General features: G+C 43.9%; 1 protein-coding gene and 1 long non-coding RNA gene across 4 annotated transcripts in view; one reads left to right on the top strand and one right to left on the bottom strand.

Moving 5' to 3' along the window:
* The window catches only part of LOC106991187 (uncharacterized), a 278,139-nt gene that overhangs the window by 26,125 nt on the left and 237,389 nt on the right, over positions 1–14,625 (top strand). Inside the window, exon 2 of the long non-coding RNA XR_009600668.1 lies at positions 2,377–2,520. This is a non-coding gene — a long non-coding RNA (uncharacterized LOC106991187). The remainder of the gene's footprint in view (positions 1–2,376; positions 2,521–14,625) is intronic.
* Positions 1–14,625, bottom strand: part of MARCHF3 (membrane associated ring-CH-type finger 3) — a 154,421-nt gene that overhangs the window by 95,084 nt on the left and 44,712 nt on the right. The gene's annotated exons all lie outside the window — the stretch shown is intronic.

Raw genomic sequence — 14,625 nt, 5'->3', positions numbered from 1 at the left:
GGCAAATAGATGGAGAAACAGTGGAAACTGGCAGACTATTTTTTTGGGCTCCAAAACCACTTCAGATGGTGACTGCAGCCATGAAATTAAAAGATGCTTACTTCTTGGAAGGAAAGTTATGACCAACCTGCTGCTGCTACTGCTGCTAAGTCGCTTCAGTCGTGTCCGACTCTGTGCGACCCCATAGACGGCAGCCCACCAGGCTCCCCCGTCCCTGGGATTCTCCAGGCAAGAACACTGGAGTGGGTATGACCAACCTAGACAGCATATTAAAAAGCAGAGACATTACTTTGCCAACAAAGGTCCATTTAATCAAGGCTATGGTTTTTCCAGTAGTCATGTATGGATGTGAGAGCTGGACTATAAAGAAAGCTGAGCACCAAAGAATTGATGCTTTTGAACTGTGGTGTTGGAGAAGACTCTTGAGAGTCCCTTGGACTGCAAGGAGATCCAACCAATCCATCCTAAAGGAAATCAGCCCTGAATATTTATCAGAAGGAGTGATGTTGAAGCTGAAATTCCCATACTTTGGCCACCTGATGCAGAGAGCTGACTCACTGGAAAAGACCCTGATGCTGGGAAAGATTGAAGACAGGAGAAGGGGATGACAGAGAACAAGATGGTTGGATGGCGTCACCATCTCAATGGGCATGAGTCTGAGTGAACTCTGGGAGTTGGTGATGGACAGGGAGGCCTGGCGTGCTGCAGTCCATACGGTCACAAAGAGTCAGACACAATTGAGCAACTGAACTGAAGTGAATTTTTCCTAGTTTGTCTGTGCATTAGGAGTCATATCTAAGAAACTGTTGCCTATCTAAGATGACAAAGATTTACACCTAAGTTTCTTCTAAGAGTTTCATAGTTTTAGCTCTTACATTTAGGTTTCATGCATCTGAATTTTTCAAAAGCTTCTTGTGTAATTCTGAGGTACAACTAGTTTTGGAAAGTAAGGGTAAGTAGATTCTGGCAGCCTCCAAGAATTTTTTTAATTTAAGTATGAACTTTCGTGCACAGTTTTCTTAAACAGTTGAACGAGAGGTCTTTTTAATCTCCTTTGTAGTGTTTTGCTATATTGCAGAATGTTGAGATGTGCGGAGAGCTGATTCAGGAAAAGTGTGTACTACTATTTAAGTGTATGTTGACCTCTTAGGGTACCAGAAAATGAAAACAGTACAAATATATCTAGGAAATGCTCCTTATAGTTTCAAGTTTAAAAACACAGAGTACCATCTTAAGTCATTTTCAGTGTATGGTGCCCTATTATTCTGATCCACACATTGGAAAATGTCAGGGAGAAAAGAAAGCAACAGCAGCAGGTGGAACCTAACTTCTAACCATAAGAGGACAGCATGATGGCCACTTTTCAACTGTAGAAAGATACCCAGCTGTTGTTGTGGTTCACTCGCCCAGGCATGTCTGACTCTTCATGACCCCAGGGACTGTAGCACGCCAGGCCTCCCTGTCCCTCACCATCTCCCAGAGTTTGCCCAAGTTCATGTCCACCTAGATACATCCACAAACCTTCAGTTGTTAGACAGTTTGTTCTAGACCCTGAAGCCAGTAGTTCTCACACTTAAATGAACATCAGAATCACCTGGAGAGCTTGTAAAAACCCAGATTCCTGGGCCCCATCCCCAGAAATGGTGGACAACATGCTGGGGAAGAGCCCCAAAATGTGCCTTTCTGATAGGCTAGGAGATTCTGGCCCTAAGACCCGGCTTTGAAGATAAATGGACTGCCCATCCTGCCCTGTTGCTTAGAGAACCCTGAGCAAGCAAGCTTTAAGCCAGGAGACTCCTCTGTGCTCCACCTTGGTCAGGAACATGCTAATAGGAAGTCACGAGGCTGTGAGTATACTTTCCAAATTTGGTTTAAATTCTTAGTCACTGACAGTCTCATTTCAGGTTCCAAGAATATGATCATTTTTCCAAATGCCATTTGGTCACTTGGGAATGCATCCCGATTTGAATGCATCGCGATTTGAATAAAATTAGCAGGGATTATCTAAATTATTTTGTTTTACTGAGTTTTTTTTTTTTTCCCTTTGGTATTTGATTTGCTTGATGCATGTATATGTCAGCTGTGGTTAGGAATGCTATTCAGGAACATCCACTGTGTTTGCCATAATGGATTTGACCTACGGCCAAACGGTACTCTTGAGAGATGTGGTTGTGACTTTGACGATTGAGCCAAAGTTAAATTCTGATGAACTGCAAAGGAATTTTATCAGTCCCAGGATGTTTGCCAGCTGAGCTGGGCAAAAGAGTGACTTTCTAAAGCATCCTGCGCAATCCACATTTACTCTGTCACCTGTACTTCCTATTTTCTGAAAGGTCAGCTAAAAACTTCATTTTTCCTATTTTCTGCCATTTCCAGGACCACAAGCTTAAACCTGAGGACTGAATGTTAAGCTGTGTTCCTGTCTCTCACAAATCATCAGGGGCAGAGTTCAGCAAGCAGAAGGGAGTTTCCAGTGCTGCTGAATGAGACCTCAGCTCATTTGGCTTCTCAGCAGAAAGGGTAAGGAGAAAATGTTTCTGCTGGTCAATCGAGGTGATCAGGGAACAGAGAGAAATCTGACAGGCCGGACACAAGAAGACACTTTGCATTTAGGTTCTTATAGCAATCCCTGAAATCTGTTAATCATTTTTTGAGAGAAATGGGACATTGGTTTTGAGAAGAAGAAACAAGAGTTCTGTGCCAACCCTGTCTGCAACATCTGCAGGCCCAGCTCTGCTCCAAGCTTCACTTACACACTCTCAAGCCTTCTGTTACCCAGCCACCCACAGCAGGGATTCATCTTCCACCCCACAGTCACCCTCCCAAGGAGGAATGAAGCTTTTTATTTTAAATAGACCACAACCCAGTGAAACCAGTCATCCCAGCATCCATACATCCAGTAGAGGGAAACATATGTGCAGTGTTTTCATCCCAGTGAGTGGTGTTCGTCACTCGGCTTCTAAGAAACTTGACTGTGGTATTCCTCCCTGACTTTCTAAATTACAATGGCAATAACTGCGTTTGCACAGAAATCACCCCAACTGGTTAGCTACTTCATTTAACGACCACACGATTCCTATTTTATGGGTACAAAATAGTTGATCTCATTGAACTGGCAATTTAGAAACCCGAGGCAAATTAGAGCAATTACTAATAAATTATACATTTGGTAACTAACAATTTGTCTATCATCTAGAAATATGAGGAAAAACTGCCAGACTCCCTGGCCCTGTGATTCTGAACAGGTCTTTTCATTTTTTCCTTTCCAAGACCCAAAGTTTTTATTATCCATACCAGTTCCACCATTACTGTGGCTGCTTTTGCACAGCCCGACATTTATAACACCAAGAACATAAGGGAGGGCATTTGCATTCCATTTGGAACAGAGGGTGTGGCTGCTTAAAATTAAAAGAAAAAAAAAATGCAACAAAAAAACACCCCACCCTAAACAAAACAAGAAATGAGCTTCACTTCAGCTTTCCCTAAAAAAAAGTTAGCTCATAGAGAAAATAATGGCAAGAGACAGGAGCAAAATATCTTCTTGTCTGTAATCATTGTTCATAATCACTACCGTGTTTCGTTTCTGGGTGAGGCGGTTGGATGAAATTAAAGGAAGTTCCGTATTATAAATCATCCATAGTTCTGGGGGAGGAGGTGCGATTAGGTCAATTAGCAAGATATGATCTTTCTCTTCTTGCCTGCTTGTCTCACATAGCCCTCGGGTGTGCCATTCAACATGAAAGGCATTGATGTCATTCATTAACTGAGAGCCAGATTCCTTCATCAGCATATTCCTCCCACCTGGTACCACCTTACTACCAACCACTCACATCCCTAGCAGGTTTCATCTTCCACGACTGCTGTCAAAACGTGAGGGGAGGGAGAGAGAGGCTTTTACTACTGAATGCTCAAAGTCATTCTCACCGGTTGCTGCTACTGTGCTGTGTTCTGTTGTGCCTGACTCTTTGTTAGCCCAAGGACTATAGCCTGCCAGACTCCTCTGTCCATAGGAGTTCCCAGGTGAGAATACTGGAGTGGGTTGCCATTTCCTCCTCCAGGGGATCTTCCCGACCCAGTGATCGAAACTGTGTCTCCCATGTCTCCTGCGATGGCAGGCAGATTCCTTACCAATGAGCCACCTGGGAAGCCCTCACTGGCCTCATGGTCAAGTGAGAAGAAAAAGAAAAAGTGTCCAGATCGTGGGAAAGGAGGTCTGATGACTTGGACCTAGTTGTTGAGACGGAGTGTAAGAAATAATACTGTAAATAAAACCTGCAAATTTGTGAGGACTTAGAGATGAATCCCAAATACCCTCAGGCAATGGAGAAAATTTATTTCCTGAATAATTTATATACTGCATTTCCCCCACACCCAGGAAAAATTATATACCCGTTTCTGTACATCACATGATCATCATGTCAGTTTTAAAATAGTTTCTCTCTTTTTGCTGTGAATACAAACAAAACCTTTGTTCATAATCATGTATTTTCACACTTTTCCTTATAATTTCAATATGTTTCAGGCTCTTTACTTAGCTATTTTTGCTGAATACCTGGTTACAGGACCTAAGCCCATGTCATCATGTCTCCCTGGAGAATAACACTGCAAGCATCTCCCTGGAGAATCACTAATGTTATGGAGAAGAAAGGGTAATCAACACATATTGTTTCCTATTAGTGCAATAAGCAGAGCTTAAAACAAAACCAGCCTGGCTGTGAATTCCAAACGCCCTTCTAAATAACCAGGGGTGGTATTTCACAACCTGACCTGCATACTTCCTTTGGGCTGCCGTGGGAGTTGGGATGACTCTGTGTCCACACGTTTGGGGGTGGGGTCACTGTAACTAAGCAAACACGTTCTGTGTCGCCTGTAGTGCATGGAGGCCTGAGTGAGCGCACCCCAGTGCATTCCACCTCTGGGGGGCTCCTGCCAGGTGGGGTGAGCCAGAGGAAGCAAGGCTTCTCCCCGCAGGGGATACACCTACACACCTGGCAGCCTGGAGGTCACAGGACCCTGTGCCTCTCACCTAGTCAGAGGCTAAAGCAGGCCAGCCCAGAGCAAAGAAGGCAACAGAGAGAGCTGGAGTACAGTCCTCAACTCTCACATCCCTTTTGCCTAAAAGGCATTGTAAGGACTCTATCAGTTTCCAGTGCTAGAAAAGAAATGCTGGGGTGTGGATTATGGCTATAAAGTAGGAAGTGATCTCTATTAGTGACAACATGTATGTTATTGTAGTTAATCACTACACAAAAGTGGCTAAAGTTGATGGCAGAGAAGAATATTCATTTAAAACACTGTAATTTGGGGGACTGAAGGATGTCTTAGAGGAATATATGCTTCATATTCATAACAGAGCAAAACCTATTTTTTAAGGTGGGGACCTAGAATGAAGAAAAGATGGATAGGAAACCCTCTGTCCATCAAGATGGTCTGATTGCTGGAGATGGTGGTCCAGGCTTGTGGCTCTTACTTTACTCTGTCAAAGCTACACCCAACTGAGCAGAAGAAAAAATTCCTGGAAGCCATCACCCTAGGAGGGAGAGGCCTCATCAGTGTGTCCTACTTCTGAATTCTATTCTTTTGGCCCAAAGAAGCCTTGCTTTCCTCCATATTAGGGCAGTATTATTCTCTGGCTCCCATCACTTCATGGGAAATAGACACGGAAACAGTGGAAACAGTGTCAGACTTTATTTTTTTGGGCTCCAAAATCACCGCAGATGGTGACTGCAGCCATGAAATTAAAAGACACTTACTCCTTGGAAGAAAAGTTATGACCAACCTAGACAGCATATTCAAAAGCAGGGACATTACTTTGCCGACTAAGGTCCGTCTAGTCAAGGCTATGGTTTTTCCTGTGGTCATGTATGGATATGAGAGTTGGACTGTAAAGAAGGCTGAGCGCCAAAGAACTGACGCTTTTGAACTGTGGTGTTGGAGAAGACTCTTGAGAGTCCCTTGGACTGCAAGGAGATCCAACCAGTCCATTCTGAAGGAGATCAGCCCCGGGATTTCTTTGGAAGGAATGATGCTAAAGCTGAAACTCCAGTACTTTGGCCACCTCATGCAAAGAGTTGACTCATTGGAAAAGACTGATGCTGGGAGGGATTGGGGGCAGGAGGAGAAAGGGATGACCGAGGATGAGATGGCTGGATGGCATCACGGACTCGATGGACATGAGTCTGAGTGAACTCCAGGAGTTGGTGATGAACAGGGAGGCCTGGCGTGCTGTGATTCATGGAGTCGCAAAGAGTCTGACATGACTGAGCAACTGAACTGAACTGAACTGAATGAGAGGCAGAGGGAAAAATAAATAACCTTTTCATAATATTCCTGCTCTGATATTTTGCTTAAAACTCTCTGTTACCAAGGAAATGATGAAGATCCTTAATTAGGGGTTTTCAAATCAAAAGCATTACACCGATCAGAGGTGGCACCTTTCTAGCAGTGTTCATATGATGAACCCATTTGAAAATGGAGTTCTCGGAGTCCTGACCAAGACCTCTGATCACATTAAATTCATGGAAACTGGCTATTTAGACAATAAGGAAATGGGTATCTTTTTATAAGACACACTCCATTTACTAAGTTTTTGCATATTCAATCACATCCTGAGTATGACTTTATTATAAAAAATTAATTTTTATCTATGACTTAAAAGTCTTAACAAAAAGCTATATAAGTTATATGTGGCAGTTGAATTCATTTGGTTATCATTGCATCTGTTTGTGTGCTCAGTCATGTCCAATTCTTTGTGACCCTAGAGACTGTAGCCCACTAGGCTCCTTTGTCCATGGAATTTTCCAGGCAATAATACTGGAGTGGGTTGTGATTTCCTCTTCCAGGGAATATTCCTGACCCAGGGATCAAACCCATGTTTCTTATGTCTCCTGCATTGGCGGGTGGCTTCTTTACCACTGAGCCACACCCTTATATCTATTTTAAAATAGAATATGGTATTCTAACACTAAAACTTTATTATTAGTTTCTTGTTTTCCCGTATATAGGTTCACATTATATTTTACTTATATGATATTGCTGGTAAACTTATACCAGAAATATACTAGAACCTAAACTGGGGTCATATTTTCTCATCAACCACATTCTGCCGATACAGTAAGCCAGATACCCCAGGAAGCTCTTTATCACCAGGGCCTTCCCTGGTGGCTCAGTGGTAAAGAATCTGCCTGCCGAAACAGGAGGTGTGGGTTTGATCCCTGGTTAGGGGAGATCCCTAGAGAAGGAAATGGCAACCCACTCCAGTATTCTTACCTGGGAAATCCTGTGGACAGAGGAGCCTAGTGAGCTACAGTCCATGGGGTCACAAAAGAGTCAGACACGACTTAGTGACTAAAGCAAACAGCAGCAGAGGGGTGCAGAATATGGGAATGGGAAAGCCCTTCTCTCAGGAAGAGCAAAAGCAGTCTGTTAGCAAACTGATGTGAAGGTGGTAGGTTTTAAAATTAATGGATCAGGGTCTATGTGCGTGAGGCTAAAACCCAACAGCTTTACTGGCCGAGACTCAGGATGATTTGAAATGCAACTTTTCATATGGAAGCACCTGAAAGGAATCGAGGAAATTTTTCACTAGGGAAGCCCCTGGTGATAAAGAGCTTCCTGGGGTATCTGGCTTATTGTACTGGCAGAATGTGGTTGATGAGAAAATATGGCCCCAGGTTAGGTTCTAGTATATTTCTGGTATAAGTTTACCAGGCAAGAAATGTGCCTCCTCTTCCCCCCATGCCATGTCACATCCCCAGCAGGCCTGTCCCAGCTTCTCTTTTGGTTTCGTTTACTCCCTTTGGAGGTGCCCGCCGTTCTTACATCCTTCTCTCTCTTTTGTGACTCCCCAGGGTAACACTCAAAGCTCCCTCAGTCAGGTTCTCACTGTCTTTTTCTCTTCCCCTTGGATAACTCTCCCCTCCTTTTTTCTATTGTCACCCAGGGAATGACAAAGGAAGATAACTCTTTTTCTGCATTCATGGGGCTGCAATACACATTCTGAATTCTCTTTTCCTGCTCCTGATATACTCTGATATGCCCTCCATGGGACGTGGTTGGGTGTCTGGACTATACTGCAGGTACCTTGAGGGTAAAGTTAGCCAGAGCTCACTGGGATTTGGGGACAAAGTCTGACATGACTCAATCAGTTTTGTTTTCTGAATATTTTGCCAGTCCTGACCCTTGGAGTCTCCCTTCTTTCTTGCTAGTTTGCCCTCCTTTCAAAGCCAGGCCCAAGTCCAGCTGTCTCTTAGCAAGCCTGCGGCTGGGTATCTAGCTTCCCTCCCTCTGCTCTGGGTCGGAGCTTCCTTGAAGAGCCATCTGACCATCTGCACAGGGACACTCGGGTCCTTGGTGATTTCGGGGAAGCTCATCTCCTTTCTCTCTCCATCCAGGCCTCCTCACATCCTCCATCTGCTCTCCGCTGGCTCCACACCTGGGGGGCTAATTAGCACAGTCTCCCCTCCCAGCTGAGCTCGCTCGGGTTCCTCCTGTCTCCACTCTCCAGGGTCTGAGATCTGAATTTCCCCCAGCCCCTTCATGAGCCCACTCTTAGGCATGTACAACTTGCACCGGTGGCCCCTGGCTTCTCACTCCCTCTGGGATCCTCACCCTCACCCTTGGGCAGCACAGAGAGCGTGGATGTCTGGCACCCTGCCCGCCTACCTGGCAGGCAGCCCATGCGTCCTGCCCGGGGGCCGTCTCCAGAGTATTTTCCTGACTAGCCTTACGCACACTGGCCCAGATTCGCTTCTGGTCTCTTCCTCTGAGGCAATTCCCAGAAGCTTTTGGGAGAAAGGAAGGTCTGTGTGTTCGAGTGATGACACTTGCTCTGAATGCCTTGCTATCTGGCCACGTTCAGAGCAGAGGCTTGGCGTATCAGTCTTGGCCAGCCTGCTCCCCACCCAACATAATCAGCACACGGGCACCTTAAGACAGGGCTCTGTTCCTGGGCAATGTGTTTTGGGTCTGAGAAAAATGGGCAGCCACAGGGGTGCTGTTTGGGTCACATGAGGTTGCACTGCTAAGAACACTGTCTTGCCATACGAGGTTCTTTATATGAGGCTGCCAAGCTGTGACTTTGTTTTCGGGTGTGGATTCTGTAATTGACCAGCGTTTCTTCTTTGCATTGGCTACTGGAAAGCTTAGTGCCAAACATGAGGGTTGCCTGGGGCATACCATGAATTTGAATGAATTTTCACAATAACCTTATTCATCAGTTCATTTTACGTCTTTATCTTTGTTGTTCATGTTTCCTCCCATCTACCTCTCATTTATATTCCCCTGCTAGCCACTTTAAACCGTTCCTGAATCAAGGTGGGACAGGTATAAACAAACATACAGAATGAGGTAATTTTACAGCAACTTGAAAGAGTCTCTTTTACACAGTTGGTGGGAAGATAAATTTCTGGACAGCAATAGCTATTAAATGTTATGATGTACATATTCATGAAACAGAAATACCTATTCCAGAAATTCATCCTTCACACACACACAAGTGTGCGATATTTATTTGACTGTAGCACTGTTTGTAATAGAAAAAAAAAAAAGGAAATAAAGTAAATGCTCAGTAATGGTGAAATATGAATACATCATGCTGCTGTATATGATGGCACCCCATGCAACTACTAAAAATGAGAGATGAGTTTACATGCTCAACCCATTAAAGGATGTCTTTAATGTATTAAGTGGAAATAAAAGCTACCTTGTGGCAAGAGGGAAGAGGAGGTTATATTTGTTATTTAAACTTTCTCCCAACCCCACCACACACAGAAGGGACACTAAGAAGGACTTGTTGCTGGCTGCCTGGTATAAACAGAGCCGTGATCCTCAGCACAGAGGCTTTCTCATATTCAGGGCAGTATTAGATAACAGGAATGAGGAAGCAATGCTAGAAGCTCAGGGAGCTCCATTCTCTGACTTATTAGCCCATGCTATAGGGTGAGGAGGGGTGAGGAGGAAAGATGTGGGGGCTGGCCTCTGACAGAGACAAGCTTTGGCAGCTGAGGGTTGTCTGTTGGGAATCTGAGTGTGAAGTGCGATGAGTTTTCTTTTCACCCTGCCTGCCAAACTGTCAGTAAAATCTACCTGTTTCCCAATACTTTTGCAGTTGGATTTGCTTTCGAAGGATTGTGATAAAGTGTTGTATCCAACCCAAAGGTCAGAGAAGGTCAAGGACAGAGACCGCTGAGAGAGACCATCTGGGTCATCAACAGATACCTAGGTCCCATGTGCAATCAGTCCTGAACATACTGGGAACTATAGGGTGGGCGGGGAGGAGCGGGGGATGCAGTATGTCAAACCAGCCTTCTGCAAAAGCAGCGGTCTGACTTACTAAATACTGAGGTTAGTTTTCATACCCAGGATGACAAATAGAAACTCAGGAGAAAACTGTGAAAGAATCAGTTTTGTGATTGTGCCAGAGTAGCCATGGTTATTTACATGACAGATACACAGAATGCTAACTCTGTGTTGGCTGAGTGACACCTTCATTGAAAATGCCCTTCACTGCCCGCTTCACCTCGGTGCACCTCAGCCCCCTGCCCTCACACAGAGCTGCCCTGTCTGACTGATGTTGGTATGTGGCTCTGTCTGTTCTGGAACCACTTCTTCCATATCCTGTGTGACCAACCCATTGAGAAGGTTCTAGAGATGAAGCTGGCCCCATGGGTGGGCTCCCCAACCCCTGGAATGTCATGCAAACAATTGTGTGTGGACAACTTTGTAGCAGGGGCTCATGCTCTGATTCAAGTATCAGTGGGCTGATCCGCTAAGGACCTCTGATTTAGAAGTCTGATAGAACTCCTCTTAGACAAAAAAAAAAGTTTGATGTTTCTAAGGCCTGATGCCCAGCTTGGCATACAGCTGGTCCTACAGCTCACATGGAGGTGCTTAATATTATGTTCCTTATTTTCTAGATGAGGAAACTGAAGTCCTATGTGCAGACCCACGTCTGCAAGACTCTAAAGCCTCGATGTCATGTGCACTTAATAAACATTGAGTGAATGCTGAATGAGTAATGGTGGTGGTTACGAATGCTTCCATCATGAAGGTGGGGAAGCTGACCTCTATCAGCATGGGGCACGGGGAGTTGAGTCAAAAATTCAGGTTACCTATCTTCCATTTAGTGGGCCTTTCCATATACATCTCTCTGTTTGAAATAGTTTCTATTCCTTATTAGACATGAGTGTGGAGCCTTATATCCTAAATTGTACTCATTTTACCTGTCTTTGAATTCAGGACTCAGGCATGCGTATGATAATCTTGTTTATCATTAGGTCAAATTTCATACTGACAGCCACTTTGTCAAAAAGTCTGGTACCACTGTCCAAACATTAAGAAACAAGGTGTCTTCTCTTGTTTGGCGGGGGGTCCCAAACCCAAACATTTAAAGGGATGAGTAGATAAAGGAAGTGACTCAGGTGGGCTGGGTGAGAACTGGGGCACCCAGAAGGGAGCCACATCTAATTCGAAGGGCACAGCTGCCCCCCTGGACTCACTGTATCACTGCCATGACACCACTGTTGGCCCAGGACGGCCACATCTTCGGAATTTTAAGAGAAACCAGAAATGTAGATTAAATATGCAATTTCCTGAGTTTTAGATGTTGACAACTCATTCAAGTATTTTTTAAAAACAGAATATAGGCCAAATAAAACACGTCATCTATGGCTGGGTGGGCCTGTGAGCCACCAGTATGCAGACCTGGTTTTCATTTGGGAAACATCTGGGAACCTGTTCTGATCTAGTCATGCAGACTGAGGGTATGGAGGGGAGTTAAGTTCTGCTGCTTGTTCAGTTCTCTATTGAAAGGTTTGTAAGCGAAGTGGTTAAAAGCGAGGCTACAAGTTTTAGACCATCTGTGGGTTTGAAAGAAGCCATCCATGGCCCCAAATGGAAAATCCAGTTGTGTGTGACATCCTTAAGCTCCAGTCAAGCTCTCCACTGCAAAGCCTCATCCTAGGATGCACTGACACAACATGACTTCAGCACTCTTTAAGCTGGTAGTTAGCATGCAGCACTCTGCTGAATCTGCAGAAAAATCCATGACCCACTGCAGGTCTTCTTGCACTGTGTGTGCTTCTGCGGGGCAGCAAATCAGCCTCCAGCAGCGAGCAAATGAGTCTCTCCAGGACTTCTCCAGTTAGTCACAGTGCAGGGAGTAAGACCAGCTTTTTGGAAGAATGGACCTTCTCCTTAAAGATGGGTCCCTACTACACCTTGTTTGCTGTGCAAAATGCCAAATAAATCTAGGCTCATTCAGGGATCAACTATTCCAGCATTCGAGCACCTGGGGCCCTCAGCCTACTTCCTGGACAGCAAAGCCTCTGAAGGTCTGACGGAAGAAGCCATGCCAAAACATAACTAAGAAGATGAGATTTTGGAGAACTTTAAGCATTAGTTTCCGTTAGGTCCCACTCCAGATCTAAGACTTGTATGTGGAGAAAACTTCCTCGAGCCACCTTCTCTTCAAATACATTAGTGAAATGGAAGCAGCATATTAATATATTTTGCAAGGCTTTGGGAAGTGATACTGAACACATTGTTCTCTTCATACCGAAGATGTTGTATACTGTGCGTGTTTAGCTTGGAGACAGACTTCTATTTGTGCATTCACAGAACCTCCCTCCCATCACACCAGCAATCTGAGCATTTTCCAACCTTTTTTCTTTGAACAACAACAAAAGAAAATATCATATCAGATACCTGAGCCAACAGTAACAAGAGCACTAAAGTGTGGACAGTATCAAATATTATGTTTGGAGTGAAGCTCAGTTTTTCATGGGCTGCCAGGCAGGGTCATTTTCATTTTACAAGGAGAGCACATGACTCGACTACTGTGGTATTTAGAATCGCTATCCTGGAGTATTCCTAAGGTTTTTCGTAAAATATCCAAGGCTGTTTCCAAACAGTACTTTCCATTAACACTTTCAAGTCAAGTTGATAAATTGTGCCTAACTTTAAGGCTAACTCAGATTTCCCCATACCCAGTCCCAACCTGTTATAAGGAATATCAATGATCATGAAATCTGAAACCATTGTCCAAGCATCTGTATTTTGCAGGTTTAAAAATGATGGACCAAGATCAGATACATAGTTTAGTGTAAATCTCAAAGACAGAAACTGTTCAGTCGCTCCTTTTCTATCCCACTTTTTCAAATCATAAATATGTAAGAGCGTATATGTTAAAGAGGCCAAGAAGAATGGTTCTCCCAGGGAACAAACAAGACAGCAAAGGATCATGGGCTTTTCTCTCCTGCAAACAACTCTGGTTCTTTAAATAAAGAATCTAATTATTCCTTAGATTGCTTTCCTATCTCCAATTTCATAGGTTTTTGCTTCTTGCTCTGACAAGTAAGGTAACATTTGAAAGGGAAGTGAGTAAGGATGTGTATTTTCTCTGCATAAGAAGTCAAGATGCCCATATATACTTGAGTAAAGATTGGATACAATTTGGAATTAGTTTTTGGTTTGGATTTTATATTTAGCCAAGCAAATAATGGCAATTTGAACAGAATATATGTATATACCCTTATATTAGTATTGAGATACAATTCATACACTGTCCAATTCACCAATTTAAAGTGGGTTTCAGTATATTCACAGAGTACTGCAACCATTGCCATAATCAATTTTAGAACATTTTCATCAGTCCCCAAAGAAATTCCACATCCATCAGCAGTCACTCTCCACTCTTCTCGGCCCCCAGTCCCTGGAAATCACTAACCTACTTTCTTTCTCTATGGATTGCCTATTGTGAACATTTTATATACATTGTATCAAGAAAATGTAGCCTTCTGGCCTGGTTTGTTTTTTCCACTTGTTATAAGGTTTCTAAGAGATCTATACATATGTTACACACACACACAGACACACACACACAGACACAGACACACAGACACACACACACAGACACACACACACACACACACACACACACACACACGAGTATCCTCTGAATGCTCCAAAAGCACCTGGGCAGCACTGTCCTGCTGTTAACTGCGTCACCTTTTTCAGAGACTGCATCGCATCTCAATGCATTTAGGAAATCAAGCAGGTCCTGGGGTCTCTCACTGCAGATGTTCACTTGCAAGTAGCCATCTTCTGGTCTGGTTCTTACAGCATCTCACACTCAGTGTGTACCATGCAACCTCAGCGTTTCCCTCTCCAGACACAATATTCTTCTGTGTCCACTCATCTTTGGTAATGAAAACCTTTTGCCCACACAAACTTGAACACCTAGTCATTTTTTGCTCATTGAAGTCGAATGCATCCACCCCTGTGCTAGACGCCTCCACAGCCTCTCCTGCCTGCCTGCCTCTATGTCCTCGGGTTCACTGCCGGTCCCAGTCCCCCTCACAGCCACCCTCCTTGGCTCTCTGCCTGCAGCCATCTGCTCCAGTCTGCACCATGGCTGAGCCCTAGCCTGAATGAACTGCCGTGAATGGATCTAATTTTTTAAATGTATTCAGTTGAAGTATAAGTGATTTTAAAATGTTGTGTTAGTTCCCAGTATACAGCAAAGTGATTCATATACATACATACATATATATATGTATATATACACATACATACATGTATATAATACATACATATGTATGTGTAGACTCATATACACACACAAAG

The sequence above is a fragment of the Ovis aries genome, chromosome 5 (genome assembly GCF_016772045.2).
Source record: "Ovis aries strain OAR_USU_Benz2616 breed Rambouillet chromosome 5, ARS-UI_Ramb_v3.0, whole genome shotgun sequence".
NCBI classification, from domain to species: domain Eukaryota; kingdom Metazoa; phylum Chordata; class Mammalia; order Artiodactyla; family Bovidae; genus Ovis; species Ovis aries.
The sequence above is the reverse complement of the archived record's forward strand: the minus strand, read 5'-3'. Positions and strand labels throughout refer to the sequence as shown.